Source organism: Stegostoma tigrinum, chromosome 2 (assembly GCF_030684315.1).
Source record: "Stegostoma tigrinum isolate sSteTig4 chromosome 2, sSteTig4.hap1, whole genome shotgun sequence".
Lineage (NCBI taxonomy): Eukaryota > Metazoa > Chordata > Chondrichthyes > Orectolobiformes > Stegostomatidae > Stegostoma > Stegostoma tigrinum.
The window spans coordinates 20,457,641-20,478,916 of record NC_081355.1 but is presented as its reverse complement, the minus strand read 5'-3'; the positions used below and the strand labels follow the sequence as shown (position 1 = coordinate 20,478,916).

Below are 21,276 nucleotides of genomic sequence, written 5' to 3'. Positions count from 1 at the left end.
AGGCTGTGGTTTGTCATTCTCTCTCCCCTCTCTTTCCCCCCCCCCCCCCCCGATTGTCACCAATCGTCCTTGATTGAACTGGAGACTTCAGCAAAGCGTAAGCAGAAAGAAGATAGTCTCTGACATCAGTAACTGCTGGCACTGATTCAAGATGGTTTCTCTACTGGGCCTTAATTGAAAAATGTGGCCACTTTTCAAGTCCACTTCTAGGTGAACTCTTGAGAGTTGGGAATATTTTGGAAAAGCTTTCCTGCAGTGACTCCCTACTATTTGACTAGATTAAACCCCTCTGAACGCCACCTTGAATCTCATCTCCAATGAGTCAAGAAAGAACCAGCCAATGTCTCTCATTTTCTTCCCATGTTTTCCTTACCTTGCAGATGGTGATTCCCTTGGGTAAGTTTTAGCTCATGTTTTGCCTTAGATTGTTTTGGTTTATCAACCGTGTGTGTGTGAGAGAGAGAACCATGGAGATAACGATAATCCTTCCAACAGGATTCTGGCAAATTTGAGGGCAAGGTAAGTCGCTCAGACTGGACCTCTCACTCTGCTCACCGGTTCCCTTTTTCCTCTTCCTTTCTTTTCCTTCTCTCTCTGCAGTAATTCTATACATTCCGCACACCCCCGCCCTTTTAACTGTCTAACTAAGGAGTCAGTTCACGACCGGGAACACTCTGGAGGGAGTTGAACGTGTGGGCCGGGTCCTGCAGCAAAGAGCGGTGAGAGTGGGGCCGGTGAGGGGTCAGTGGGTGGGTGGCGAGAGCGGGGCCAGTGAGGAGTGGGCAGTGGGTGGCGAGAGCGGGGTGGGGGTGTGGGTGCAGTGAGGGTGGCGGCGAGAGCGGGGAGTGGGCGAGGACAGTGAGGGTGGCGGGGGGCGGTGATCCTCCTAAGTGCCCTATCGACTGGAGCTGCGCTTGCAGAGCTATGAAGATATGATTTGGGACTCTGGAATCTGGACGTTTCTCTTTTTTTTCTTGTTGCTCAATTCTAGTTTTAGTAACCAAGTGGGCACCAGTGAAAAGTGACTGTGTGCACTCTTTGCTGTGCTTCTGTATTGCTATACTTGGTGCGCCTGACAAATAAATAAATGGAAGGTTTTTTCCAGCAATTGGACATTGCAAAATCGAGAACAGGAACGTTGTTTAATTTTAATTACAGATGCCAGTCATTATCTCCCCTCAACACCACGTTCAAATGTCAGCATCTCTCCAGGGTCTGAAGGCAGGAAGTGATGTGAAGCTCCAAAAAAAAATGGGTTGTGTTGTTAAGTTGTATTCAGCTCAAATGATTAAAAAATTACAGCATTGTGCTTTCTCTCCAGATTAAATTTATTAACCAAAGCATTTGATTTATAACATGCATCACAAACTTTATCATAACTTTGTTTGAAGATACAAAGACGCTGTCTGAATCCAAAGCGTGGACCATTGCTTGTATTCAATACCTAGACACAGCAAGCCAATTACCCCCTTTGGGCAAAACACTAGAGGAATGATGGTGTTCTGAACAACACCCCAATTAGCCTCCCCTTGTCTAAGGACATCAGGATAAGATACTTTGGAGGAGGAAGTTGGATGATGGAAGATTGTGGGAGGGTTCGGGAGGGTGCACAGAAGACTGTAGACTTGATTGTGTTGTATGGCTAAACCTGTTGGATTATAACCTGGTATCATGTGATTTCTGACTTTTAGTTTAGTCAGATAATAAGTTGCAGTTGAAAAGGCTGTTCCAGGTAATACCCAAACATCAATCTCTCCATTCCATGTTAACCTTCTTTTGTGACACCAGACATGTACACGATGCTCCTGTCCCTCTCCACCCTCCAAAACCCTGGGTCTTGATTTTGTGTTTGTTTTCAGCAGAGGTGATCTATTCTCTGCTGACTATGGCATTAATACCCATTCTGATATATATTACTTTTCTACCAGAAGCCCTCCTATTGCGTTTTGCTTTGAGCATCCTTACTATCTGTTCCAGTTACTTCCTCCTCCCTTTTAGTGAGGAGCAATTTCCAGACACTGTCAGTTTTGAAGAAGGGTCAGGGCTGGTTGAACACAGCAGGCCAAGCAGCATCAGAGGAGCAGGAAAGCTGATGTTTCGGTCCTAGACCCTTCATCAGAAATGGGGGAGGGGAAGGGGGCATGTTCTGAAATAAATAGGGAGAGAGGAAGAGGCGGATGGAAGGTGGTTAGAGGAGAAGATGGGTGGAGATGAAACAGACGGGTCAAAGAGGTGGGGATGAAGCCGGTAAAGGTGAGTGTAAGTGGGGAGGTAGGGAGGAGATAGGTCAGTCCGGGGAGGACTGACAGATCAAGGGGGTAGTATGAGGTTTAGTAGGTAAGAGATGGGGGAGGGGAGGGGTGGGAGGAAGGGCAGGTTAGGGAGGCAGGGCTGAGCTGGGCTGGTTTTGGGATGCAGTAGGGGGAGGGGTGATTTTGAAGCTTGTGAAGTCCAATTGATACCATTGGGCTGCAGGGTTCCCAAGCAGAATATAAGTTGCTTGTTCCTGCAACCTTCGGGTGGCATCATTGTGGCACTGTGGGAGACCCAGGATGGACATGTTGTCTGAGGAATGGGACTGGAAGTTGAAATGGTTTGCAACTGGGAGGTGCAGTTGTTTATTGCAAACCGAGCGTAGGTGTTCAGCAAACCAGACCCAAGACTCCGCTTGGTTTCCCCGATGTCGAGGAGTCCACAACGGGAGCAGCAGATGCAGTATACCACGTTAGCAGATGTGCCGGTGAACATTTGCTTTATATGGGAAGTCTTCTTGGGGCCTGGGATGGGGGTGAGGTGTGGCGGCAGGTATAGCACTTCCTGTGGCTGCAGGGAGAAGTGCCGGGTGTAGTGGGGCTGGAGGGAAGTGTGGAGCAGACAAGGGAGTCATGGAGAGAGTGGTCCCTCTGGAAAGTAGGGAAAAATGTCTTTGGCAGTGGAGTCAGATTGCAGATGACAGAAGTGTCGGAAGATGATGCGTTGGATCCAGAGGTTGGTGGGCTGGTATGTGAGGATGAGGGTCATTCTGTTTCGGTTGTTATTGCGAGGAGTGCGTATGAGGGATGAGTTGCGGGAGACATGGTCGAGGGTTTTCTCGACCTTGGGGTGTTGCGGGCGGGGGTGGGTTGGTGTAAGTTGTGGTCCTTGACAAACAAGGACATCTGAGATGTACGGGAGTGGATACCTCTTCCTGGGAACAGATGCGGTGGAGGCAAAGGAATTGGGAATAGGGGATGGCATTTTTGCAGGAAGGTGGGTGGGAGTAGGTGTATTCTAGGTAGCTGTGGGAGTCTGTGGGCGTGAAATGGATATCGGTTTCTAGGTGGTTGCCAGAGATGGAGACAGGTCCAGAGAGGAGATAGAGTTGGGGTGGAAACTTGGTGAAGTGGATAAACTGCTTGAACTCATCGTGGGAGCATGAGGTGGCGCCGATACAGTCATCAATGTAATGCAGGAAGAGGTGGGGTTTAGGGCCAGTGCAGGTACGGAAGAGGGATCGTTCCACGTAACCAACAAAGAGGCAGGCATAGCTTGGGCCCATGTGGGTACCCATGGCCACACCTTTTGTCTGCAGGAAGTGGGAGGAATTGAAAGAGAAGTTGTTGAGGGGAGGCGGATGAGGGTGTCAGTGGAGGGGGACTGGTCGTGCCTGCAGGACAGGAAGAAGCAGAGGGCCTTTAGTATGGGGAATGCAGGTGTATAGGGACTGGACGTCCATGGTAAAGATGAGGTGTTGGGACTGGGGAATTGGAAGTTCTGGAGGAGGTGGAGGGTGTGGTGGTGTCATGCAACTCATCCCTCACACGCCCTCCCCGCAATAACAACCAAAACAGATTCCCCCTCATCCTCACGTACCCACCGCATCATCCACCGACACTTCCGCCATCTACAATCCGACCCCACCACCAAAGACATATTTCCCTCCCCACCCTTATCTGCTTTCAGGAGGGACCACTCTCTCAGTGACTCCCTTGTCTGCTCCCCACACCCGGCACTTTTCCCTGCAACCGCAGGAAATGCTACACCTGTCCCTATACCACCACCACCACTGCCCCCCCTCTTTCCCCCCCCCCCCCCCATCCCAGGCCCCAAGAAGACTTTCCACACCAAGCAGATGTTCACTTGCACATGTGCTAATGTGGTATACTGCATCCGCTGTACCCTTTGTGGCTTCCTCTACATTGGTGAAACCAAGCGAAGGCTTGGTGACCGCTTTGCAGAACACCTATGCTTGGTTTGCACTAAACAACTGCACCTCCCATTCACGAACTGTTTCAACTCCCTGTCCCATTCCTCAGACAAAATGTCCATCCTAGATCTCCTGCAGTGCCACAGCAATGCTACATGAAGGTTGCAGGAACAGCAACTCATATATTCCGCCTGGGAACCCTGATACCATTGGGCTGCAATGTGGACTTTACAATATTCAAAATCTCCCCTCCCCCTACCACATCCCAAACCCAGCCCAGCTCATCCCCACCTCCCTAACCTGTCCTTCCTCCCATCTATCCCCTCCTCCCACCCCCATCTCCTACCTACTAACCTCATCCCGTCCCCTTGACCTGCCCGTCCTCCCTGGACTGACTATCTTCACCGTTCCTCCGTACCTCCCCACCTACGTTCTCCTTTACTGGCTCCATCCCTGTCTCTTTGATCTGTCTGTCTCCTTTCCACCTACCTTCTCCTCTATCCATCTTCAATCCGCCTCCCCCTCTCTCCCTATTTATTTCAGAACTCCCTTCCTCTTCCCCCATTTCTGATGAAGGGTCGAGGCCCAAAACGTCAGCCTTCCTGCTCCTCCGATGCTGCTTGGCTTGCTGTGTTCATCCAACTCCACCTTGTTATCTCAGATTCTCCAGCAATTGCAGTTCCTACTGTCTTTGAAGAAGGGTCAGTTTGAATTCAAAATGTTTCTTACAGCATTGTGGTTCAGTCGTTAGCACTGATGCCTCACAGTGCCAGGGGCCTGAGTTCAATTCCAGCCTCAGGTGACTCTGTGTGGAGTTTGCACTTTCTTCCTGCATTTGTATGGGTTTCTGCCAAATCCTGTAGTTTCCTTCCACTGACCAAAAATGTGCAGGTCAGGTTGATTAGCCATACCCAAATCCAAATTGCCCAGGAATGTGCAAGTTAGGTAGGTTAGCCATGCTTAAAAAAAACCCATGCAATGTTATGGGAAGGTATGGGGAGATTGTGTCTGGGTATGATGCTCTTCAGAGGGTCAATACAGACTCAGTGGGTTGAATGACCCCTTTTGTGCACAGTAATGATTCTATGATGCAGATGGTGCTGGCCCTGCTTTTCTTTCAAATCTCTAACATCCACTGTATTTTGCTTTTATTTGCAAGTTTTCCCTTTTCTTCTCCTTGCTGTTCTGGCTTTTCCCATCTGAAAGAATAAGGGTAATTTAATAAATGATTACTTCAATTTATAACACACTTCCCTCTGATTCAGAGGCAATTTGCTCGTGCGTCCATAAATCCCTGAAAGTAACAGAACAGGTAGACATGGTGAATGACAAGGCATGTGAAATATCTTTCCTTTTATTAGCCAAGTCGTAGAATAATGAGCAGGTTACCTGGAACTGTATGCAACACTGTTCCATCGCAGCTAGAGTACTGTGTGTAGTTCTAATCATTGCCTTGCAGGTTGGAGCACACTGGAAGGAGAGACTACAACAATTTATTAAAACGTTGCCAGGAATGGATTTTTTTTAACTATTGTGAAAAGTCACGAAGACAAAATAAATGGTTATTTGCTTTGGAATCGAGGATGCTGAGAAGCAACTTAATTGGAGTGTCCAAAATTATTAGGGTTTAAAAAGAAAGGATAGTAAGGACTTATTTTTGGTTACCAGAGAGGTCGGTAGTCAAAAGGAATGAATTTTAAGAAATTAGCAGGAGAACTCGGGAACTTGTTTCACCCAAAGAATATTAAGCATCTGGAACTCAGTGCCTGAAAGGATTGTGGAAACAGAAGATTTAATTGTATTTAAATAGTTATAAGACAAGCATTTTAAATGTCTATAGGTTGAAGGACTAAGAGCTGGAAAGTGGGAAATGGGATTCAGTTAGAAATGCTGGTATGGACCTGATGAAACTAATGGCTTCCTTCTGGGAAAAGTTTAGAAAATTTTGCGACAGCAACATCAAACTGAGGCTCCCTGTGTCAATTGATGGCTGCTGTTTCAAAGGCCTCCTTGTATTGGACCAAAATTTTTCCCATAACAAATGAATAAGTCACTTCTCATACTGTTGTTATGGGAGGTTGTTGTACACAAATTGGCCACATTTTTTAACATAAAAATAATGATTACACTTTATTATAATTCATTGCAGCACTTTGGAACTGCCCAAGGATGTGAAAGAAGAAAAATAAATCCTAAATTTTCCATTTCTAAATGACCCACTTTTTTTTGACAGGGTCAAGAAGAGAATTGCTTTCTGGAATAAAAATCGGAAAGCTATGTTAAACTTATTAAGTAGGTTTGTCCCTTATCAGCTCACAGAAAAGGGGATTGATTTGATAATGAGTTAATTTTCATGCTTTCTTTACCCACAATGGCTTGGGGCAATGTAATAATTCGACATGAATCAAAAAACTTGCGTTTGAGATGACGTGCTTGTATCTGTTTGCCTCTTACAATGTACTCTTGAGGAGGAAGCAGCCAGTTTTATTGAAGTACTTACTGGAAAATCCCTGAATGGATAATTGTTTGAAGCTTAGCATTCTGACTAGAAATCACAGGAAAAAATAATGACACGAGGAAAGTCAATCAGTCCAGTGGGATGTGGGAAAGAAGCCTGGTCACCTTAATCTCAGATCTAAGCATATTCTTCTTTAATGAAAGGTCAATCTTTATCTATTAACAATTCTATGTAGCACATTGGGATGCTTTACTAAGTTAAATCTGGATATAGATGCAAGTTGCTCTTGTTGGTGTTGACCTGACTTACTTCCTTTGGGCATGGGGCTGCATGGTGGCTCACTGGTCAGCACTGCTACCTCACAGTGCGAAGGAGCCGGGTTCGATTCTAGCTTTAGGCAACTGACTGTGTGGAGTTTGCATTTTCCCCATATCTGTGTGGGTTTCCTCCAGGTGGTCCAATTTCCTTCCATAGTCCAAAGATGTGCAAGTTAGGTGGATTGGCCATACTAAATTGGCTTGTAATGTCCAAGGATATATAGGTTAGGTGGATTAGTCGTGGGAAATGCAGGGTTACAGTGAGTAACAGTGATAGGGTAGGGGATGTTCTGGGTGGGATGCTCTTTGGAGGATCAAATGGACTGCTTCCATTCTATTGTTCAGTCAGTTGTTAATTGACGTGGGACCAAAGAGGTCAGTCTTAATGCAGGAAAATACACACACATGTGTGCAGACACATGCACACAGATACACAGCTAGCGACTTCAAGGAAGGGGATTTCCAGGATAGGGCCTAGGCAGCTGAAGGCACAGATGGCAGTAAGCAGTTGAACGCAATAGGGAATGCTCAAGAGACCATAACAAAAAGAACACAGCAGCTGTCCTTGGAGGATTGAAGATTTAAGAAAATTACAGAGACAAGGAGGGATTGAGACCATGGAATGGGCATGAATGTGAACAAGTGAATTTACCATGGTTTGTTTTATTTTATTCACAAGATGTGCTCATACTCAAGTATATTTTGATTATGATTGATTGTAATTTTGATTTCTGGAAAATGAAGCAGCTTGCTGATTTAGTTCTGGCCTCACTTTTTATTAAAAGTTTTCAATCCATCCATTGAAAAATTGCAGAAGCGTTCTGATGTCATGAAAGGAAAATCATCCAGGGACTGTAATTGTTATCCCTGTATTACGAAAATATGAATAATGACTCCCTTGGTCGATCCAACCTGCCCCACACAATTGTGATACTTTCTGGTGATGTGTGTCAAAATTATTACACTGCCCCAAGTCATTGTGGACAAAAGCAAGTGTAGAAACTTAACTCATTACCACATCAATTCACTTTTCTGTGAGCTGATAAAAGACAGACGTTTGGAATCAGTTTAGTAAAACACAGATTTCTTCCTTTAGCTTTGTGATATACCTTGTGGGAAGCCAATCTGTTTCTGACCTCAAAAAATGCCTCTTGCCTCATTTAAAAAGGAAAATCTTACGAAAACCAGCCGACCCAGAAAAAATCAAATAAAATGCAAGGACAATTGAGAGAGAAAGCCTGTAAATCTCCTCTCTGACCACTTTAACCAATCAACACAATCTAGGGGATTATTCTGGCTGATAATTTTATGTTCTTCATATTTTGCATAAACTGATCTCCCATAGATGGAGATGGCCAATGTGGACACATTTCTGAACATGTGACCACTTATAGTCAACATTGCCAAACTAGAGAACATTTAAGGTAGAAACTAAATGTTTGCTATGTTTTTCAGTCTCAGTGGAAGCTGTCACACTCAGTTAAATGCAGGATGAATTCCCTGTAAACTGGTGACTTTCTGATTGTGTAGTTGTGACGTAGCAGGGGATTAGAAAATTCTTTGGATTGGGTGAGGAAGTAAGTGTGATAATGGGAACTGCAGATGCTGGAGAATCTAAGATAATAAAATGTGAGGCTGGATGAACACAGCAGGCCCAGCAGCATCTCAGGAGCACAAAAGCTGACGTTTCGGGCCTAGACCCTTCATCAGAGAGGGGGATGGGGGGAGGGAACTGGAATAAATAGGGAGAGAGGGGGAGGCGGACCGAAGATGGAGAGAAAAGAAGATAGGTGGAGAGGAGAGTACAGGTGGGGTGGTAGGGAGGGGATAGGTCAGTCCAGGGAAGACGGACAGGTCAAGGAGGTGGGATGAGGTTAGTAGGTAGGAGATGGAGGTGCGGCTTGGGGTGGGAGGAAGGGATGGGTGAGAGGAAGAACAGGTTAGGGAAGCAGAGACAGGTTGGACTGGTTTTGGGATGCAGTGGGTGGAGGGGAAGAGCTGGGCTGGTTGTGTGGTGCAGTGGGGGGAGGGGACGAACTGGGCTGGTTTTGGGATGCGGTGGGGGAAGAGGAGATTTTGAAGCTGGGTGAGGGAGGAGGTGTGGGGGCAAGTGTAGCATTTCCTGCGGTTGCAAGGGAAGGTGCCGGGTGTGGTGCGGTTGGAGGGCAGTGTGGAGCGAACAAGGTAGTCACGGAGAGAGTGGTCTCTCCGGAAAGCAGACAAGGGTGGGGATGGAAAAATGTCTTGGGTGGTGGGGTCGGATTGTAAATGGCGGCAGTGTCGGAGGATGATGCGTTGTATCCGGAGGTTGGTGGGGTGGTGTGTGAGAATGAGGGGGATGCTGTTTGGGCGGTTGTGGCGGGGGCGGGGTGTGAGGGATGTGTTGCGGGAAATGCGGGAGACGTGGTCAACGGCGTTCTCGACCACTTGTGGGGGGAAAGTTGCGGTCCTTGAAGAACTTGGACATCTAGCCTGTTCCTGCCCCACCGAACTCATCTCCACCTATCTGGACTCCATTTTCTCCCCATTGGTCCAGGAACTCCCTACCTACGTCCGTGACACCACCCACGCCCTCCACCTCCTTCAGGACTTCCAATTCTCTGGCCCCCAACACTTCATTTCCAGCATGGACGTCCAGTCCCTATACACCTGTATTCTGCACGCAGATGGCCTCAAGGCCCTCCGCTTCTTCCAGGCCCGACCAGTCCCCCCCCCACCGACACCCTCATCCACCTAGCCGAACTCGTCCTCACCCTCAACAACTTCTCTTTCGATTCCTCCCACTTCCTACAGACTAAGGGGGTGGCCATGGGCACCCGCATGGGCCCCAGCTATGCCTGCCTCTTTTTAGGTTACATGGAACAGCCCAACTTCCGCACCTACACAGGCCCCAAACCACACCGCTTCCTCCCTTACATTGATGACTGTATCGGCGCCGCTCTTGTTCCCCAGAGGAGCTCGAACAGTTCATCCACTTCACCAACACCTTCCACCCCAACCTCAAGTTCCCCTGGGCCATCTCCAGCACATCCCTCACCTTCCTGGACCTCTCAGTCTCCATCTCAGGCAACCAGCTTGAAACTGCTGTCCATTTCAAGCCCACCGACTCCCACAGCTACCTAGAATACACCTCCTCCCACCCACCCTCCTGCAAAAATTCCATCCCCTATTCCCAATTCCTCCGCCTCCGCCGCATCTGCTCCCACGATGAGGCATTCCACTCCTGCACATCCCAGATGTCCAAGTTCTTCAACGACCACAACTTTCCCCCCACAGTGGTCGAGGACGCCCTTGACCGCGTCTCCCGCATTTCCTGCAACACATCCCTCACACTCCGCCCCCGCCACATCCGCCCAAAGAGGATCCCCCTCGTTCTCACACACAACCCCACCAACCTCCAGATACAACGCATCATCCTCCGACACTTCCGCCATCTATAATCCAACCGCACCACCCAAGCCATTTTTCCATCCCCACCCTTGTCTGCTTTGCGGAGAGACCACTCTCTCCGTGACTCCCTTGTTCGCTCCACACTGCCCTCCAACCCCACCACACCCGGCACCTTCCCCTGCAACCGCAGGAAATGCTACACTTGCCCCCACACCTCCTCCCTCACCCCTATCCCAGGCCTCAAGATGACTTTCCATATGAAGCAGAGGTTCACCTGCACATGTGCCAATGTGGTATACTGCATCCATTGTACCCGATGTGGCTTCCTCTACATTGGGCAAATCAAGTGGAGGCTTGGAGACCGCTTTGCAGAACACCTCCGCTCGGTTCGCAATAAACAACTGCACCTCCCAGTAGCAAACCATTTCCACTCCCCCTCCCATTCTTTAGATGACATGTCCATCATGGGCCTCCTGCAGTGCCACAAACCCTGCAGCCCAATGGTATCAATGTGGACTTCACCAGCTTCAAAATCTCCCCTTCCCCCACCGCATCCCAAAATCAGCCCAGTTTGTCCCCTCCCCCCACTGCACCACACAACCAGCCCAGCTCTTCCCCTCCACCCACTGCATCCCAAAACCAGTCCAACCTTTCTCTGCCTCCCTAACCTGTTCTTCCTCTCACCCATCCCTTCCTCCCACCCCAAGCCGCACCTCCATCTCCTACCTACTAACCTCATCCCACCTCCTTGACCTGTCCGTCTTCCCTTGACTGACCTATCCCCTCCCTATCTCCCCACCTATACTCTCCTCTCCACCTATCTTCTTTTCTCTCCATCTTCGGTCCGCCTCCCCCTCTCTCCCTATTTATTCCAGAACCCTCACCCCATCCCCGTCTATGATGAAGGGCCTAGGCCCGAAACGTCAGCTTTTGTGCTCCTGAGATGCTGCTTGGCCTGCTGTTTTCATCCAGCCTCACATTTTATTATCTAGGAAGTAAGTGTGAGTGGATTTACCCAACGAGGGATCAAGCGACCAGCTCCGAGAAGCTCTGGTCAGCTAGCGAGCGGCTCACTCTTTCCAGTTAATTTTGCTGAAACATTATGCTACTTGTCTAGCCACTCTGAGGTCAGGAGCTAAATATCCCAGAAGGTCAGATGATTTTTATCTGATGGTGTGGTTTAGGAGAATGCTGAAGAGTCCACATTGAAAGTCTGGGCCACTGCAACGTCAGATCCTGCTCCCATCTCACCTGTAGTTGCCTCCTGAACTTCCTCCTTTCACAGAATGTCACGTCTCCTCCAGCCAGTAGCTGCCTCATACCTTTTTTTTTAGGAACAGCTGTCCCTCCCACAGAGGGTCCTTGCCAGCAGTTTCAGTGGATTGTCCTCATCATGGAGTTTTCTGACCAGGGCTTACACAGCAACAACTTGCACCTTTATCATGGTACATATGTCCAAAAGCATTTCAAGGTTGTGCTAGCAGACAGAATTTAACAGGCCATCTGACCCCATGAACTACTGTCGGTCAATGAGCATGAGTGAAGCATGAAAGAGACTTGGTGAAAGCTAGGATACCAGCAGCAGAGTTTTAGAAGAAATTGATTTTGTAGGACGGATAGTGGGAGAATAGCTAGGAGAGATTCTGTGTTACCAAGTATAGACCTACCAGATCTTGATGGAGTATTTCAGCAGCAAATGAGCTGAGTCAGAGTCAGCGTTAGATATGAGGGAGATGGAAGTAGCCACGATGGAGAGAAACTGGCCTCGAAAGGTTACTGTGGGGTCAAATAGGTTATAAGGTTCTGAACAGTCTGGATCAGCGTCAAGTGTGAAGGGAGTGAGGTGGAATTCAAGGCTTGATAAGGGAGGAACTTTGCAGTATTTAGGCTTCTAAGTAAAGCATTAACGTTTGGGTGCATTCTTCACCTCTCTGCTTGAAGTCACATCTGAAATAGAGCATCACAAGTAGGGCAAGGAGTTCCCAAACCCACCCCAGCTGGAACAGGGGTCAAATTCAATACCACTGGTGCCAATCTGATCCAGACTGGCAATCTTGTGCCAATGGGCCCACCAAGAAGTCCACATTATTGTGGCAACATAAACATTTACAAAAACCATAGCAGTGATAGCAGAAGCTCTCAATTCTTTCCATCATTTGGATGACTACGCGTCTGTCCCATTATTACTGCTTGTCATTGGCATGTGTTAGAAGGACTTACAAGTTGATACTTGGCCTGTTTGGTTATATTATGAGTGCAAGCAAAATACTGCAGCTGCTGAAAATCTGAAACAACCTCTGAGAAATACTGGCAAAATTCAGCAGGTCTGACAGCATCTGTAGAGTAATAAACAGAGTTAAAGTTTTGATTCCTTTGTGACTCTTTTCAGGGCACTCTGAAGATCATGCCAGACTTGCTGAGCACACTCTGTGCTTGTTACATTATGAATGGACCTTCTTTGGCCTTCATTGGAGTGAAGGTTGAATCCAGAGCTTCTAGCTCAAAGGCAGGAGGGACACTAATCACTGTGCCACAAGTTCTCCTTTTTTGGGAAAATGCATTTGAAGTCAGGAACAACATGCCAAAGAATCAATGTCTTTAGGCAGGGGAGGGAGCAAAAAAATTGAGGGTTTTAAAAATCTCAATATTAGTGTTGAGTTAATCAATTTATGTCTACCACAAATCTCAAAAGAAAGAACGTTTTGTCTTGTTATCATAAAAGAGAGCAGGCTCCTAACTTTGACAATCTTCTCTGTGTTTAGAGGATGTTCGTAACTGATCCAACTGTCTAGTTTTGATTTATGACACAATTTCCCCTCACAATGCCATAAAACACATTGTGGTTTGCCCGTTATTCAATGCTGCATTTACTGTAGTGAAGTTACAAATCGTTTTTGTTTCTTCACATCATTCTTAATTTATACCAGAAGTTTCTGTGATGTATTTTCCTACTTAGAGGTGCACTTCATCCAATAGAGCCCCTTGTTCTTCCTTTTGTACAAGGTGGAGCCCTTCACAAGTGACATCACCTTGAGAAATTTTCAAAATTAGACTGAAATGGGCTAAATCTTTTCTCGTTTCTGCCTGTAGAAAGTTAACTAATGCAGTAGGAGATCTAAAAATACCCAGAGTTTGAAAATAACAGCAGTCTGAGTTTTCATGATATCATTCCAATGAAAATATCACTTCATACAACACCTAATCATACTGTACCACACATGTGGAGTGCAGACTCAATAGATTTTGTGTTCCTTCAAACATTTTAAAAATTAATCATCTGCATGGATATGAGTGCATTAATTTTTTTGGGTAAATAATCAGCTCGCATGTTTTTCAGTATCTGTATGTGAATGTGTTTCTGTTAAACAATTTTATAACATATTTAACTTTGCTTGAATCAAAGGCATTACAAACTGAGAAAATTTGTACAGATGACTGCAGATCAATTAATATAGTATCAGTTGTGGGACATTATGTTAAACCTAAAATGAAGACACAATTAATGAAAGGTAGAAAGGTTATTTGTTAACTGAGGCTAGCTTGAGCCTTTTGTGATTTGTTCATGAGACGTGGACATTATTGACAGGCTAGGATTTATTGCATTAAAAATGTGGGTCATTACATGATGGTTATATTTAAAAATGGCTCCTTTTAAGGTGAGGTAGAACAGAATGTTCTGGATATTGACAAGGCTAGTCATGCTGGAGACAGACTGTCATGAAACCTTGTAGTCATGGAAAAAGAAGCACAGACTGAAATCTATTTAAAATCACACATTAGTTTTCGTACCTTGATATAGAGAAAGGACAGCTGCATTTTGGAGATGGAGAAACATAATGTATGAAGAAAAAGAGGGAATGCAGCTATTTCTGAGAAGGGATTTTTTTTTGTCTTACCAACCAATCAGGAGACTGGCGACAGCTTGTTCTCAGTTTGAAAAGAAGATAGAACAGATGGGAGATTTCAGAAAAAAAGGAGACTTTGAAATGGGATCAGAGATAATGAGAATTGTAGATGCTGGAGAATCCAAGATAACAAAGTGTGGAGCTGGATGAATACAGCAGGCCAAGCAGCATCTTAGGAGCATAAAAGCTGACATTTTGGGCCTTGACCCTTCATCAGAAAACCCTTTTCTGATGAAGGGTCAAGGCCCGAAATGTCAGCTTTTGTGCTCCTAAGATGCTGCTTGGCCTGCTGTGTTCATCCAGCTTCACACTTTGCTATCTCAGACTTTGAAATAGACCTTGCTTGTGGAAGCTAGTTCTGAAGTACTAAGGTTGGGTGGACCGTTTTTTGAATGACTGTGGTAGGCCTGACATAACAGGAAAAAAAATCTTCTGGCGATCTTAGAGTAACATGGGTCTCATTTTTTGTAATACAGCTAGATGCCATCAAGCATAATGTACATTGAAAGAATAATGGAAAGAACATCAGTGAGCCTCCGGTGAAGCACTGGTGTTATGTCCCGCTTTCTATTTATCTGTTTAGGTTTCCTTGGGTTGGTGATGTCATTTCCTGTGTTGGTGATGTCATTTCCTGTTCTTTTTCTCAGAGGATGGTAGATTGGCTCCAAATCAATGTGTTTGTCGATGGAGTCCCGGTTGGAATGCCATACTGCTAGGAATTCTTGTGAGTGCCTCTGTTTGGCTTGTCCTAGGATGGATGTGTTGTCCCAATCAAAAAGTGGTGTTCATTACATGAACAGCAACTAGTCACAAAACGACATGACCCACTATCACTCGTATCCTTACATACAGATGAGGAGGGACACCACTTTTTGATTGGGACAACACATCAATCCTAGGACAAGCCAAACAGAGACACTCACAAGAATTCCTAGAAGCATGGCATTCCAACCGGAACTCCATCAACAAACACATTGATTTGGAGCCCATCTACCATCCCCTGAGAAAAAGAGCAGGAAATGACATCACCAACCCAAGGAAATCTAAACAGATAAATAGAAAGCGGGACATAATACCAGCGCTTCACTGGAGGCTCACCGTTGATGTTACCTAGAATGGTGACAGATTGTCTGGGAACGAACCTTCCAGCTCAGTGAACCAGCTTACATCCGGAACAAAATAAAGACCCACTCATTTGTGAACCGAGAAGAGGAGAGTGCGACTGTGTTGGAGGTGAAAGGAGGACGTCGGGTTGGCTGTGCACCCTTGCAACCGATGGATCGTAATACTGGCTTCAGCATAACGCTGGTTCAGGGGAGCAGCCAACCTGCAACGATGGCTGTGGCGAGTGCTCGTGCCCCAGGTCAGGGGGTCCGGAACACCATCCGCATTTCCGTGAAGAAGGTGGATGAAGGTGCACCTGTGGACCGCACCTTCTTCGTGCAGAGGGTCCTGTTGGACTGTTGTGGGTTCGCTGCTGCAGACATTTACTTCCTGCAGGATTTCCCTGGAGGAGGTTTTTACGATGTAACCTACAGGAGTGCCAAGCTTTGCGAGCGCTTCCTGGAGGTTTTCAAGGAGAAAGGAGGTGAGGGCCCCCTCTCTGTATTGACCGCTGTCCCACTGTTTGTGATGCCAGTGCAGAGGAGCCGTATGGTGACTGTACACATGTACAACCCGCATGTGCCAGCAGTTGATGTCCTGACCTTCCTTGGAAGGTACGTGAAGGTGGAAGGGGACCTAACTGACATCATGGACCCCTTCGGGATCTGGACCAGTAAGAGGCAGGTCAGGGTGACACTGAGGACGGGTGCGGACGGGAACATTGTACACCCACCGTCCAGCTTCTCGATCGGCGGGAGCAAGGGCTACCTGACCTACGCAGGGCAACCTAAAGTCTGCCATGCCTGTGGTAGGTCAGGTCGCTTGGTGGCCGACTGCAAAACCACCATCTGCAGGGAGGAGGGACACCTTGCAAAGGATTGCCCACAAGAGAAAAGCTGCAACCTTTGCGGGAAGCGGGCCACCTCTATAGGACATGCCCGCAGCGGGGGACCACCTACGCCCAGGTCGCCGGCAGGGGCAATGCGGGGCAAGCCCACCCGGAGGAGAGGAAGGCACCAGGCCCCTGCAAGGACCCCCCTAATGTGCAGGAGGGCCAGGTCGTGCAGGAGGGCCCAGCCCCGCAGGACGGACCCGAGGCCAGCAAAGCGCCCCTGCAGGCTCCGCTCCCCCCCAACAACCCAGAGTCGATGGAGGAGGCGACAGGTGACCCAGGGGAATGGATGACGGTCTGAAAGCGAGGAGGAAGGCACGCTGGCGGGCTCCGGCACTGCAACCATCAGGCGGGAAGAGGCAGCTACAGGGGGGCTATAAGAGCTCCTCTGACGAGGGAGATTCGGAGGAGGCCCGCCCAAAGCAGAAGCTAAAGATCTCAAGGGAGAAGGAAAACAGCACCCCGATTCCAGGTGACGGGAGGCGTCCTGATGCTCCCTCCGACACCCAGCCACGCGCCACTGGGCCCCCGGAACCTTCAGGCAGGAAGCAGGAAACAGCGTGTCCCCAGCCTGACCCAGAGCCGGACTCTCCTGCCTCCGTACCCCCGACGGGGGGATGCCACCCGGAAGGCAGCACGGACGGTTTCCTGAACCCGGAGAGCATCCAGCAGTTAGCCTGGGCAATGGGCATGAAGGGACAGATGGAGGGGCTGGACCTTGGACTCGGGGAGGGTACTGCGGTCACTGCCCACAATGGGGGTACAAGTTGCGAGCGCTAATGTGCGCAGCGTCAAGTCCACCGCAAGATGAGTGTCCACGTTGGCCTACCTGACCACCGTCAAGGCACATCTCCTGTTTCTGCAGGAGTGCGGGATACCGCACCTCAGCAGGTACGGGAAATGGTTGGGCGCCTGGACCTGTGGGCCTTCAATCTGGTCGGGGGGTAACGACTGTCGCTCCGCAGGCCTGGCTATTCTGCTGCGGGGGCGCAACTTCACCATCTCTCAAGTTCAGGAGGTGGTGGGGGGGGGCGCCTCCTAGTGGCTGATGTCACCTACAGGAACGCTCCCCTGAGGCTCATCAACGTGTACGCCCCAACGGTACAGAGTGAGCGGTTGGCTGTCCTGCAGCGGCTTCCACCCCTGCTGGCTACGTCCAGGCCGGTCATCCTAGGTGGAGACTTCAACTGCATCATCGATGCAGATGGAAGATCTGGGGTGGGGACAGCGGGTAGGGGGAGTCAACTGGAAGTCATGTCCAGATTCCTGATGGGCACAGTGAAGGACGCCAAGCTGCTTGACGTCTTCAGCACCCCTGCAGACGGAGCGCAGCGGCGATACACCTGGTCGCGGCCAGACGGGTCTATCCGCTCAAGGATAGACTTCCTGTTTGTGTCACGGGCGTTCTTGGTCGGGTCCACCGGCGTCGAGCCGGTGTTCTTCTCTGACCACTGCCTCCTGCTGGCTGACTGTCATTTACAGGACGACCAGCCGGCTGGCAAGGGGACGTGGAAGCTCAACATGACTCTTTTGACCCCAGAGAACATCGAGGACCTTAAGAGTGAATACGCCGGTTGGAGAACCTCTTTGAGTCTCCGGGCGACCGATGGGAGACAGTGAAGGAGAACTTCAAGGGTGTTCAGAAGGCGAGAGAGAGGCGGGGAAAGCTGTCGCGACGCCAGAAAAGGATGCAGAACCTGCTCCTTCAGTCGATGGAGGTCGATGTCACGGAGGACCTCCGCAAGGTGAGGGGCCGGCAAGCCTCGCTCTTCGCCGCGGAGGCCTCCAGGATAATCTTCCGGTCCAGGGTCTGCTCCGTGGAGCAGGACGAGACGTGCTCGCATTTCTTCTTTCAGAAGGTGCACAAAGAGAGCTCTGTGCTTAGCTGGCTGAAGGGGGACGACGGCTCGGTGACATCGTCTTGGCCCGTCATTTTGAGGATCAGCAGATCCTTCTATGCCAGACTGTACGACGCAAAGCCCACGGACAGCACAGCCTCCGAATCGTTCCTGTCGTCTATCACGGAGGTCTTAGACGACGGCACGAGGGAGTGGCTGGACTGGCCGATATCCCTGCATGAGCTGACCAGAGCCCTCAAGTCCTTGGAGAGGAATAAGACTCCCGGGAGTGACGGCTTACCGGTCGAGCAGTATTCCGCTCTGTGGGACCTGGTCGGCCAGGACCTGCTGGAGGTGTACGATAGTGTGTTTCAGGCAGGGGAAATGTGCAAGTCCATGAGGAAGGGCATCCTCACCCTCATTTACTAGAGGAAGGGGGAGAGGGAAGAAATTAAGAATTGGTGTCCCTTTTCACTCTTGAACGTGGACTACAAAATCCTGGCCAAGGTCATAGCCAATGGGGTCAGGTCTGTCCTGGAGTCGGTGATTCACCCTGACCAAACCTGTGCTGTGCCGAGCAGGAAGATCGCTGAGAGCCTCGCGCTCATCAGGGATACGATCGCCTACATGCAGGACAGGCAGGTGGACGCCTGCCTTGTCAGCCTGGACCAGGAGAAAGCCTTCGACAGGGTCTCTCATGCTTACATGAGGGATGTCCTCTCCAAATTGGGGTTCAGGGAGGGCATCTGCAATTGGATCTGGCTGCTCTACACCAACAACGTTAGCGCAGTCTCAATCAACAGGTGGGAATCGGACAGTTTTCCCGTCAGATCTGGAGTCAGGCAGGGCTGCCTGCTCTCTCCTGCCTTGTTCGTGTGCTGTATGGAGCCCTTCGCCACATCCATCAGGAAGGACATGAGCCTGAAGGGCGTGACTATCTCAGACAGCGGAGGCCTTCAGATCAAGACCTCCCTATACATGGACGATGTCGCCGTCTTCTGCACCGATCGTCAGTCGGTGAGTAGGCTGTTGGACATCTGCAGCCAGTTTGAACTGGCCTCGGGTGCCAAAGTCAACAGGGGTAAGAGCGAGGTCATGTTCTTCAGGAACTGGGACGACTGCTCCTTCATCCCCTTCACCGTCAGGACAGACTACCTGAAGGTGCTGGGTGTATGGTTTGGTGGAGCTGGGGCATGCAGTAAGACTTGGGAGGAGCGTATCACCAAACTGAAGCAGAAGCTGGGCAGGTGGACGTTCCGGTCCCCCTCCATCACGGGTAAGAACCTGGTTGTCAGGTGCGAGGGGCTTTTAGTACTGTTGTGGTGCAGGCATGGCCTATTCCCTGGACCTGCGCCGCTGCGGTCACCCGGGCCATCTTCCACTTCATTTGGGGGTCGAGGATGGACTGGGTCTGCATGGACACCATATACAAAGACCTGGAAAATGGGGGAAAGGGCGTACCGAACGCCACCCTCGCCCTGACGGCTATCTTTGTGTGCGGCTGCATCAAGCTGTGCGTAGATCCTCAGTACGCAAACACCAAGTGTCACTACTTACTGAGGTTCTACCTGTCCCCGGTGTTGCGAAGGATGGGCCTGGCCTTGTTGCCGCGGAACGCTCCGAGTAGTTGGACCGTTCCGTACCACCTGTCCTTCGTGGAGAAATTTTTGAAAGGAAACACCTTTGACCACAAGGCCGTCAGGCAGTGGTCAGCACGTAGTATCCTCGAGACCCTTCGGGAAAAGGAGAGGGTGGATCCCGTCGTGTGGTTCCCCACGCAGACTGCCAAAGTTGTTTGGCAGAATGCCTCATCGCCAGAACTTTCAAACAAGCACAAGGACATTGCTTGGCTGGCGGTGAGAGGGGCTTTGCCAATGAGATCCTTTATGCATGCCCGGAATCTCTGCACCACCGCACGCTGCCCTCGAGGTGGCTGCGGGGGGGGACGAGACTGTCGATCACCTCCTTCTGGAGTGTGCCTATGCGCAGGAGGTCTGGAGGAGGATGCAGTGGTATTTTTCGAGGTTCGTCCCGAGCAGCTCCGTGACACGGGACTCCGTGCTCTATGGGCCGTTTCCCGCGACGCACACCGAGACCAACATCAACTGCGCCTGGAGGACCATCAATGCGGTGAAAGACGCTCTTTGGTCTGCCCGCAACTTGCTGGTCTGCCAGCTGAAAGAACTGACCCTGACCGAGTGTTGCAGACTGGCGCACTCCAAGGCTCAGGACTACGTGCTGAGGGACGCGCTATAGCTTGGGGCAGCCGCCGCCAAGGCGCGGTGGGGAAAGACCACCGTATGACTCCCCCTCGTCCAGAAAAGGGAAAAGGGCCCTATCTGGTAACAGGGCCCAGTTGGCGCCTTCCCCAACTGGTCGGGGGGCCAACTGGGACTGTGTGGGGAGACGACTGCCGGGGTATTTTCTTTGCTTTGTTTTTTTTTCTTCTTTGTTTTGTTTTTTCCTTTAGTTGGTGTACGTACCCCCTGGGTAACCCGGAGCGGCTTGCATGACTGGGTAGGTGTATAAATGTTTTATTTTTTGTACATTCTATGAATAAAGTATATTTTTTCAAATAAAAAAAAGGTGACGAAATGTCTGAAAACTAACCTTCCAGCTCAGCGAGCAAACTAACATCCAGAAACTCAACCTGAGCTACAAATCTTCTCAAAACTCGCTAATAATAGAAATAATTTGTAAGATATATGTCAATTGCAATAGTTTGTTAATCTGTAAGTCACTTTTCTTATTTGATTGTCAAACAGTGCTTGGTTAAAGTTGAATTTGTTTTGTTGCAGTAAAAAGTTTTAAAATGTGAAATTCAGTTTCTTGGTTTTTTCCATTGGTTGTGATGAAATTAATGTCTTTTTAAAAGTGAACAGTTTCTACAGGGGCCATAACAACAAAATCCCCAACACTAATTTCCTGAAGGTGGTTTTGGTGAACTATCTTCTTGAACCATTGCATTCTGTGTGATTGTAAATGCTCTCTAAATGTTGTTCGAGAGAATTCCAGTATTTTGACCTCACAAAAGTGAAGAAATGGCAATATATTTGGGAAGTCTTAATGATGTGTGACTTAGAGGAAATCTTGTTAATGGTTCCTATTGCTTTCTAGGTAACCGAGATCATTGGTTTGGAAGATGCTGTCAAAGAATGCTTGTAAGTTGCTGCAGTGTACTTTATT

General features: G+C 48.9%; 1 long non-coding RNA gene across 1 annotated transcript in view; it reads left to right on the top strand.

Moving 5' to 3' along the window:
• The first annotated feature begins 444 nt into the window (after positions 1–444).
• The window catches only part of LOC125466450 (uncharacterized), a 140,875-nt gene continuing 120,043 nt past the window's right edge, over positions 445–21,276 (top strand). The window contains exon 1 of the long non-coding RNA XR_007250456.2: positions 445–519. This is a non-coding gene — a long non-coding RNA (uncharacterized LOC125466450). The remainder of the gene's footprint in view (positions 520–21,276) is intronic.